This window comes from Halichoerus grypus, chromosome 4 (assembly GCF_964656455.1).
Source record: "Halichoerus grypus chromosome 4, mHalGry1.hap1.1, whole genome shotgun sequence".
NCBI lineage: Eukaryota > Metazoa > Chordata > Mammalia > Carnivora > Phocidae > Halichoerus > Halichoerus grypus.
Window position 1 is genome coordinate 139,270,756 of NC_135715.1, and position 11,164 is coordinate 139,281,919.

General features: G+C 43.0%; 1 long non-coding RNA gene across 1 annotated transcript in view; it reads right to left on the minus strand.

Annotated features, from left to right (window-relative positions):
• Nucleotides 1–11,071, minus strand: part of LOC144381631 (uncharacterized) — a 122,320-nt gene extending 111,249 nt beyond the window's left edge. Inside the window, exons 1-2 of the long non-coding RNA XR_013447226.1 lie at nt 10,580–11,071; nt 9,178–9,401 (exon numbers count right to left, since the gene is read on the minus strand). This is a non-coding gene — a long non-coding RNA (uncharacterized LOC144381631). The remainder of the gene's footprint in view (nt 1–9,177; nt 9,402–10,579) is intronic.
• Nucleotides 11,072–11,164: the final 93 nt, after the last annotated feature.

Consider the following 11,164-nt stretch of genomic DNA (forward strand, 5'->3'; position numbering starts at 1 on the left):
TGAGTCCCGGGATCGAGTCCCACATCAGGCTCCCTGCTCAGCGGGGAGTCTGCTTCTCCCTCTGATCCTCCCCCTCTCATGCTCTCTGTCTCCCATTCTCTCTCTCAGATAAATAAATAAAAAATAAAATCTTTAAAAAAAATAAATAAATAAAATAAAATAAAATAAAATTAATAAAAGTAAATCAAAATTAGGGTGATGGTAACAGTAGTGGTGCTGGTGGTAGAAAACTGAAGTTGAGAAATTAAGATAAAACTGAGGGCTGGCTGCGGAGAGCTACCAAGATACCACAGTAAGAAATGCCGCATCGAGGTGGTTACATAAAGTACTCCCAGTTGGAGGGAAGTAATCCTGAGCTGGGGAAACTGTCCACCAAAATTAAGTCAATCCCCTTTCTAGGACTTCATCTCCTTCCTCTTACTTCATCTGCCTGGCTCCCTCCTAATGATGTGGGAAACAAAGGCAGAAGGAAATGTAGATAAAATTAAATTTTCTTTTTTTTAAGATTTTACTTATTTGACAGAAAGAGACACAGCGAGAGAAGGAACACAAGCAGGGGGAGTGGGAGAGGGAGAAGCAGGCTTCCCGCGGAGTATGGAGTCCGATGCGGGGCTCGATCCTAGGACCCTGGGACCATGACCTGAGCCGAAGGCAGACACTTAACAACTGAGCCACCCAGGTGCCCTAAAACTAAATGTTCTTATAACCTGCAGCCCATGGACAAATACTTGAGGCAGGCAGAATATAATGTTCCTCCAAGAAGCTCCCAACTGTCTTAATGTTAATGCTTTGCTAGAGGGAAAAACAACCTTGGCTTGACAATAATAGCAAGGCCTCAGGCTTTAGGAGCCTTCTTTTAGCATATGAAAATCCTTTTGGTACTTCCCCCATCTTTACTTCCTCCCCACCCAAAGTATAATAATCAGTTGCTCCCCACAATCCTGGGGCAGCCAGGAGCAGGGGTGGCAGCAGCAGCTCATTCTGCCCACGGGCCCTGTCCCCGTGCTTTAATGAAACCACCATTTTGGGGGCACCTGGGTGGCTCAGTCATTAAGCATCTGATTTCGGCTCAGGTCATGGTCCCAGGGTCCTGGGATCGAGCCCCGAGTCGGGCTCCCTGCTCGGCGGGAAGCCTGCTTCTCCCTCTCCCACTGCCCCTGCTGTGTTCCTTCTCTCGCTTTGTGTCTCTCTGTCAAATAAGTAAAATCTTTAAAAACAAAGCAAACAAAAAACCACCATTTTGCACCAAAGACGTCTCAAGAATTCTTTCTTGGCCGTCTGCTCCCAGACCCCACCAAACCTCACCTATATTCAAAAACGACATCACTAACACCTGGCTCTTATTTCATGCTCAACTCATCTCAGACTCATTCAAAAGTCTGTCCTTGGCTCTGAGGGCTGGAGATGACAGTTCACCCTCAACTTCACCAGTTCTGAGTCCCTCTAGCCCTAGTCATTTCAGTTCTACCTACCATGCACGCTGGGTGGGATTTGAATTGCATTGGTCTGAGATTAATACCAACACTGTACTGGGTTGTTGTCTCCTTTGAGGACCTGAGGCTTTCCAAATCCCTCCCATCTAGGAAATACCAAGTAGGCACTGTGTTGTGTTGTAGGTACACTCGTGCAGATTATCTCAGTTAACTCTTTAAAGAATATATCACTATTTTCATAGCTGCTAAGTATTAGAAGCTAGCTCTGCTGACTCAAAAGTTTACCTTTCATCTTCTTTCAACTACCTAGCATCAACTCCAACAAAAAGTCATCTTATTTTCTCCATATATTTTTATCTCTAGCCAAGATGTTTTCTCACTTCCCTATGTTAATTTAAGATGCACCGAAGACATCTCAGTCTTTCTTGGCCATCAGCTCCAGACCCCACCAAAGTTCACCTATATTCAAAAACTGTATCACTAACACCTGGCTCTTGTTTCTAGCACAGTTTCCTTCTCTACTCCAGTCCTACTGTCATCAGGGATAAATCCAGTGTCCATGTCTAACTAACCTAACATTCTGGTTTCACATTTCCCTGACTCTAACATTTGGCTCCCATTTGGACAATCACAAAAACTTGAAAGACGATCAAGAGCCAGGGCAGGGAACGATAAAGTTCACCTCCTATACAAGACTATTCCCTCAAGACTGGGAGAGGTGACAGAGACTTAAGGAAAATGAAGAAACAGGTGGCCTGGGTGGCTCAGTTGGTTAAGCATCTGCCTTCAGCTTAGGTCATGATCCCGGGGTTCTGGGATCGAGTCCTGCATGGGGCTCTCTGCTCAGTGGGAAGTCTGCTTCTCCTTCTCCCTCTGCCCCTCCCCCCCTGCTCATGCTTGCTCACTCTCTCTCTCACACACACTCAATAAATAAAATCTTTAAAAAAAAAAGGAAAAAGAAAATGAAGAAACAGAGAAATGTGTTCCCCAAAAAAGAGAACAAGATAAAACCTCAGAAACAGACCTTAATGAGCAAAGATAAGTGCTTTACCTGATAGAGTTCAGAGCAATCCTGTAAAAATTGAGGCCTCAAAACTATCCAATGGTTTCTCCTATCCCAGGAAAAACCAAAATTCTTACAATGTCCTACAAGTCCTACATGATCACATCTCTTATTATCTCTGATCTTACTCTAGTTCTCTACCCCCTCACTCACTCTGCTTCTACCAAATGAGCTTCCCAGCTCAAATACTTCCGACAACACCCAGCTTCAGGATGTTAAAAAGAAAGCCACAGGCCCAAGATGGAGTCACTTGCCCCACCACAGCAAATCAAGACTGAATTGCAGTTTCAAAACTTCTCCAGGAGTGGAATCTTAAGCCAAAATCTGGAATTTTCTGGTAGGCACCACCGAGGTAATCTGTCACCTAGGCCCTTTCCACCTACCCTAAAGGAAGATGAGGTAATCTACCTAATAAGACACCTTTCCCTGAATTCTTCCCCCTAGGGAAAGGACCTTGCCTGAAACAATCTTTCTTTCCTTTTGCAAATAACTTCTTGCCCTACTCTTCTTTCTATAAAAGCCTTCCATTTTGTACAACTCCTCACAGGAGGCCCCTCTACTTGCTAGGTGGGATGTTCCCTAATTCACGAATTGCTTAATAAAGCCAATTCGACCTTTAAAATTTACTCAGTTGAATTTTGCTTTTTTTTTTTTTAAAGATTTTATTTATTTATTTGAGAGAGAGAGTGAGAGAGAGAGCACAAGAGGGGGGAGCGGGAGAGGGAGCAGCAGACTCCCCGCCGAGCAGGGAGCCTGATGCGGGACTCGATCCCGGGACTCCAGGATCACGACCTGAGCCGAAGGCAGTCGCCTAACCAACTGAGCCACCCAGGCGCCCTGAATTTTGCTTTTTAACAAGGGTCTCTGCACTTGCTATTTTCTATTCCTATAAAATTTATTTAGTTTATTGTCTGCCTCCCTCAGTTTGTATGTAAGCTCCATGAATGTTGTCTTTTATCTTTTTTTTTTTTCCTGTGATGTATCCCTTGCACCTAAAACATTTTCAGGCACATGGCTGGTGCTCAATAAATATTTGTTGAGTGAATAAATGAATCAATGAATGATAAGTCACTTGCCCAATCTTGAACCAATTACTATAGCTTAGAGGTGCCACCAGCAAGACCCCCAACAACCCCCTTCTTCAGAAGAATGTTAACCTTATCTTTTAGAGGCAAACAACAGGAAGAGCTCCTGCTGGTCTAGACCAGTTTGAACTCAACCATTGACTCACACCTGCACAAATGGACCTCTGCAGGTGGGCCCTGGAGTGTTGGACAGTTACCTCTACCTAATTATGTTAAAATCTCCACCCAAGGAGGAGTACAAACGTCGTTAACATAACATACAATGCATGTATAGGCATGTTTCCTAAACATGCATGCATGACCTTATTATCACCTCTACATATGATGATAAAACTTCCCTTTCTGAATATTTACCCTAACCCTAAATAAAAAGAACCCACTCACCCCTGCTTGGGGAGTCACAGCTTTGGAAGTTATTTCTTGTGATCTCCTTATTTGCTGCAAATAAAGGTCTCTTTGTGTAATAATTCCATTTGGTGTAGTCCTTTACTTGTAACTCACCAAGGAGCAAACTCCTTAGTTCAGTTACAAAGGGATACAATGTTCCAACTGGCCAGGCCTAAGTCAAATGGGGCTTCTGTGGTCAGGGGTGGCATCAGTTAGCTCCCCCTGAACCCTATAGTCTAAGAATGAGAAGTGGGTAGTTCCATAAGAAAATCAGAGTGTGATTACTAGAAGGAAACTAGATGCTAGACAGGTGAAATCACAGATATTCAGCCCACAAGATATGACAAGGGAAGCACAGGGAAGTCATTTGTAAAAGACTTATTACAAAGATTTTTAGCCTTTTCAAACTTCCAAGCTGGGACCTGTCTGAGAGAGCATAATCAGTGTGCATTCATCAATACTTCTAGTATCAAATTACCTCATCCTTTAAATCACCCACCTGTGGGGTGTGTGTTGTGTGGGTTGGGGAGGAGAATGTTGTGATCTATCCCATCATTTCAACACACTTATCAGAACTGACCACTACTTTAACCTCCTGGGAAGCATGTACAGATCCCTGAGGATTCTCAGTGTTACAAATCTCATGGAAACAGAGGGAGAAGGAAATGGAGGAAAGGATCCAGAGGGGAGCAGAGAGAACAGTGAAGGGGAGAATCAATGTCCTTAATAAAGACAAGGTAGGGGAACACCAAAAAGGAGGGACAGGCAGTATTGTCAATCCCCAGGTTAGGGAGGTATGCTATGGATTGAATATTTGTGTTGCCCCAAAATTCATGTTGGAACCCTAATCCCCAATATGTTGGTACTTAGAGATGAGGCCTTTAGGAGACAAGTCATTAAGGTGGAGTCCTCATGATGGGATTAGTGTCCTTATAAAGAAGAAACACAAGAACTAGCTTTCTGTCTTTCTCTCTCTCTTCCATGTAAGGACACAGCAAGAAGGCAGCCATCTGCAGTGAGGAAGAGGGCTCTCACAAGAACTCAACTATACTGGCACCCTTGATAGACTTCCCAGTCTAAAACTGTAAAAAAAAATAAATGTTTTTAAATTTACCCAATCTGTGGTATTTTGTTAAAGCAGCCTGAACTAAGTCAAAAGGATTAACACTGAGAATAGAAAAATTAATTTGATGATTAGATAATCATTTATGACTTTGAAGAAAGAATTTCCAAAGCCTGAGGCACAAACTAGATTATGAACACTTAAGAAATGAGTGGCTGATGAGGAAGTGTAAATACATCACAAAATGAGAAGTGAACAAATTGCTTAAGAGATTAAGAGCCTACTCTAGACAGAGCACTACGGCTAGGCACCAGGGTCAGTCTCATGGGTGTATGATAGGACATTCCACACAGGGTGCTAGGCTCTGGAGAGTCCTGGTTTAGCTTGATGCTCTGATGTCACAGTCTTGAAATTCTTACTAATTTTTGAACAAGGGGCCCTGCATTTTTATTTTGCACTAGGCCCACAAATTATGCAATAGGTACTCCTGAAAGGGACCCAAAATATTTCATTCATTGTTCATTCACTTATTTATTTTTAAAGATTTTTTTTTTTTTAATTTATTTGACAGAGAAAGAGAGCGAGCACAAGCAGGGGGAGCTGCAGGCAGAGGGAGAGGTTAGAAGCAGGCTCCCCACTGGGCAGGGAGCCCGATGTGGGGCTCGATCCCAGGACCCTGAGATCATGGCCTGAGCCAAAAGCAGATGCCAAACTGAGCCACCTGGGCGCCCCTCATTCACTTTTTTATTCAACAACAAATGAATTGCCTACTATGAGTTACCCACTCTTGTAGTTTTTGGAGACATGATGAAAGAAGTAGTGAACGTGACAGATACATGACAGAAAATCTTTTAAGAAAAAGTTGTTACTTTCAAGAATATTAAAATGTACAAACAGCTATGACATAACATTCCACCTCAACTCCTCAGCTGTAGGGCCTATATGACCCTGATCAATTTATTCAACTTCCTAAGCCCTAGTTTACTCACCTAAAAAATGGCAATAATAGGACCTACTCCTAAGGTTGTTAAGCAAATTAAATGAGATCAGGAATAGAAGGTGCTTAGAACAGTGCCTGGTATATGGTGCGTGTTCAAAAATGTGACTATAGGGGCGCCTGGGTGGCTCAGTTGGTTAAGCCTCTGCCTTCAGCTCAGATCCTGATCTCAGGGTCCTGGGATGAGGCCCCTGCCTCTGACAGCGTGAGATCCCTGCTCAGCAGGGAGTCTGCTTCTCTCACTCCCTCTGCCCCTCCCCTGCCTTGTGCAAGCATGTGCACACCCACTCTCTCTAATAAATAAATAAAATCTTTTAAAAAAAATGTGACTATAATGAATTTCCAGTACTTAGCTGTGCCTGGCACATAGTTAGAGTTCAATAAATGACTGGCTTATTAAGTGGGGGTAAAATGAAAACTTCAGATCAATCTGGATAGTTTGATATATTTTTGTATAAATGAAACAGTTATGGTTACATATATATGTTCATATATTTATTTATTTGAGAGAGAGTGCACGCACACACACAAGCAAGGGGAGGGTAGAAGAAGAAGGAGAAGCAGACTCCTGCTGAGCAGGGAGCCCCAAGTGGGGCTCTATCCTAGGACCCTGAAACTGTGACCTGAGCTGAAGGCAGGCATTTAACTGACTGAGCCACCTGGGCACCCCATATACATTCATGTATTTTTAATGTATTCATTAGGTCTAGAAGAAAACATAAGTGGAATTTTGTTTTGTTTTACTTTATATACTCCTTATTTAAAAACCAAGATTTAAAAAAAAAAAAAAAAAAAAAACCAAGATTTTAGGGGCACCTGGGTGGCTCAGTCGGTTAATCGTCTGTCTTTGGCTCAGGTCATGATCCCAGGGTCCTGGGATCGAGGCCCACATCGGGATCCCTGCTTGGTGGTGGTGGTGGGGGGGGCTGCTTCTCCTTCTCCCACTCCCCCTGCTTGTGTTCCCTCTCTCGCTGTATCTGTCAAATAAATAAATAAAATCGATTTTAAAAAAAAACCCAAGATTTTAGGAAAATAAAGCTATTATTATATTCTGAATATAGTGGTGGGTAACAAAGCTTATAGTATATTACAATTCCTCCTTTCTAAGAATTACCTTCCTCTTCCAAAATATTTTCAATCCATTTCCATTCCCTTTTTGTTCTGACTCTGCCATAATTTGCTATTCATCTTAGAAAAAATTAACTCCTTGATCTGCAGAACAACTTCCTCATTCATAAAATGAGGCACACAATCTAGGTAGTGCTTCACAACTACTGAACTTTGGCATGCTGGTGTCCTGAATGTGGATTAAGGAACTGACCTCTCCTGCAATGGGGCAGTTGAGAGGGGTCAGGGAGAGCCAGAGCTCCCTGGGTCAGTACCTCTGGCCATGAGCCACCTTGTTTAGGTCTCCTTAGAGCAGCCTGTGCAGAGCAGTCTGGGATGTATGCCAAAGCAGCAGCAAGCACTGTGGACAATAACCAGCAGTTACAGTCCTGCTGAGTATGCATGGCCAAGGAGATGCCTATCACATGGGCATCCATATGCAAAGCACTTCACTGTCCATAATGGACCAGAGAGATGTTGGAGCCAATGCTCAAGCTTGTGATCCAGATATCCAAGGGGCAGAGCACACAGTCTCAAGGGCAGTCTGTTAGAGGGTGAAAGAGGAGTCTGGGCAGAGTGGGGTTTCCGGTGGGCTCAACTCCAGGCAATGCCCTTAATATTTTTCTTAACATATAGTGGCTATTTCTACCCTTTGTAGCAATGCACTCTTTTTTTGGTGCCCAGGCTAGCTGTTGACAATGCACGCATGTTCTGAAAGCTAGAGTTTCAATGTGGAAATCCAGATATAAAAATATACTATTGGGTTCCAAATCCATTTGCATTATCTTATGAAATTGCAATATTACATCTGTCAGTAAAAGAAAAGGAAGAGTAGTTATTCTTTACATATAACTAAATTCTGAATGGTTGTATACAATGGTTTTAAATATTTTATCACCCACTTACGTGATCAGAGTCCCTCACTGATAATTACTATTCGGAATATGAGAAGTTTATCATTAAGAAATTTAGATCGGGGCGCCTGGGTGGCTCAGTTGGTTGAGGTTCTGCCTTTGGCTCAGTGGTGATCCCAGGGTCCCGGGGTCAAGCCCCACATCGGGCTCCCTGCTCAGCAGGGTGCCTGCTTCTCCTTCTGCCTCTCCCCCCACCACGTCCCCCCCACTTGTACTCTCTCTCTCACTCTCTCTCTCAAATAGATAAATAAAATCTTAAAAAAAAAATTTTAGATCAGAAACTGCATAAAGCACTTCAACTATAAAACCTAGTATCAAAATATATTCACAGAAACAAGTTCCAAGTTGATCATTAAAAAATGTGGAAAAATTTGATTTATTCAAATGCAATTTTTAATATCTTCTCTAACACATTGTAATTTATTTTATCATTACATAAAGACAATGCTATGAATTTTTTTTTTACCATAGTTTCGATGCTTCCAAATCTTGTTTATGTAACCTAGTGTGCTGTGCAAAAATTATCATTTTCTGTATGTGCTGTGATATGAAAGAAGTTGAGAGGCCCTGATATTATTTATAAAGTGTGTCTGCCACCTCATCTCACCCTAGGACCCTTGTCCCCTGCCTCCCACCCCATATACTCTCTTTCTCTCTCACATTTTTTTTTTCTTTTTTAAGATTTTATTTATTTATTTGACAGAGAGAGAGACAGAAACAAGCAGGGGGAGTGGGAAAGGGAGAAGCAGGCTCCCGGCCGAGTAGGGAGCCCGATGTGGGGCTCAAGACCAGGACCCTGGGATCATGACCTGAGCCAAAGGCAGATGCTTAACGACTGAGCCACCCAGGCGCCCCTATCTCTCACATTTCAAAGACAGCCAGGGCTACAGGGGTAGACAGCGGCCAAGGTTCAAGTCTGTATCCAACAGGGTCAAGAACTCCAGCATGGATATTTCTTTGAGATACCATGTGGCTGCAGGGCTGGAGGGCAAGCTTAGACAAAAGCATAAAAAATAGCTAATGTCTAAAAATCACAGAGTCTGGATGAACAACAAACCTTGACAAATCCAAAGAGAGGAATCTACATTTACTGAAGGACAAAAGATGAGAATAAATGGACTGACATACCATGCTCCTGGATGAAGTACTTAGTATCGCATGTCCCGTCGTTTCTCATATGAATATAAGAATTTAATACAATTCAGGGACGCTTGGGTGGCTCACTCGGTTAAGCGTCTGCCTTTGGCTCAGGTCATGACCCCAGGGTCCTGGGATTGAACCTCATAGCGGAATCCCTGCTCAGCGGAGAGTCTGCTTCTCCTTCTGCTCTTTCTCTAATAAATAAATAAAATCTAAAAAAGAAAAAAAAAATTTAATACAATTCAAAAAGAAAGAATAATAGCAAATTATGATTGTTATTATTGATTAGAAATAACTTGGTTAGGAAACATCTAGACAAACATCCCCTATAGTGAAGCCAAGTGATCAGTCTTCTTGGATCACCCTTGAAGCACCTCTTAGGTACCTTGATGTGGATACCATCTTCCTAAGGTCTTTAACTTCGTGTTTTTCTAAGTACTCAGAATTGATGAAGTTATGCATGACTATTCCACAGTAATCACAGTAATCAAACTCACAAAGCCTTGATGTATAAACAAAACACTAAGGGTATACATTTTCTGAACGTCTTAACTACTATTGTTGGCTATCAGGCGTACCTGATAAGAATATGTAATGGTTTGCTTGTGATATGCGATCATAGTAATAGGAGGAGGCTGGTTTGGAGAGCTATTTCATCCAAGTTATATTAAGGCCTGGTGACTGGTTTCTGCCGCAGAATAGAGTACTTCTTGTTCACGTCTCCCAAATAAAACACCTGTTCTGCTTGGCAGTGGTAGATAAATATCAACAAATTCTTATTCTTTGTGTTCCCTTTTCCAAACTCCAAACCGACCATTCCCCATTTGTTAACACAAACTGTTTTTCAAGCAATTTATAATATATTTGCTTTGATTTCTAATCTTTCCAAGGGAGGGCTTGATCAATTCTAAAGGAGCTCCTCTTAAGGACTGCTACATTAAAATACAGGGCATTTCTAAGCAGGTCAGGGAGACTTGTAAATTGTGGTCACTTTTATCAGTACCTCTGTTTAAATATGGATCCGTAGATTATTTACAGCTCTCACAGGTGTTGGAGATCACCTAATTACACCCCCAGTTTCATTAAAAAAACTAAAGCTCAGTAAGGTCGAATGATTTAAAATTACTTGGCTAGATCAAGAAAGGATTATTAGATCTCTGGTTTTTAACTCTTTATCTCGTGCGTTTTATTTCGAGACCGAGTTGGAAACATTAAGGTAAAAATCACTCGCACATAGGAAGCCTATCTGGCCATGCTTTTAGAAATCTTGTAAATCATTTCTTAAATTAAATCCACGAGAACAGCTGCTTCAGCTCTTTCCACAGTAACCAGAAGTTAGTAAACAGTGGCGACAGATTTCTTGAGTTCGGTGAGTACTTAATGAACTGACCTCGACCAGTTCTGCCTCAGCTCATTAAGGGTGAAATTTCACTATATCAGGCGCATTTTTGAGGCCTTTCCAAGGTGCCCATGATTCATGTAAGTCGGGGTCGCAGGAATGTTCTGTGCGGGCCCTCACAGTGGGCGTCGCAGTCACAGAAATTGGTCTCCGGCATCCGGAAACGTGTGAGGAGATGCCGAGAGGCCCAGAGGGCTTTCTTGCAACCTTTAAGTACAAGAGAGAAAAGTGGGGTTTTATTCAGGCACGGGAAAGAAATGAATTCGTAAACGAACACCGGGAGGCCTACGTGGGGGAGGGGAAAGAAACGCGAGAAGAAAGAGAAAGGCTTTTTTTCCTCCGGTGACGAGCGGTCACAAGGCGTTCTCCCGACGTGGACGCTCGCCATTGGCTGAGTCCGAGCTGGCGTCACCACAGCAGCCCAGGCGCGAACGGCGGAAAGGGCGGCACCGCACTGGAAGTTGGCTAGGCCCGCGCGCTCCCGCAGCCCGGCCCGCCCCCGCTCCCCGCCGGCCAACCCGCTCGTCCATTCTCTCTTCGCGCCCAGTTGGCCACGCCCCCTTCCCAACTCGCCCC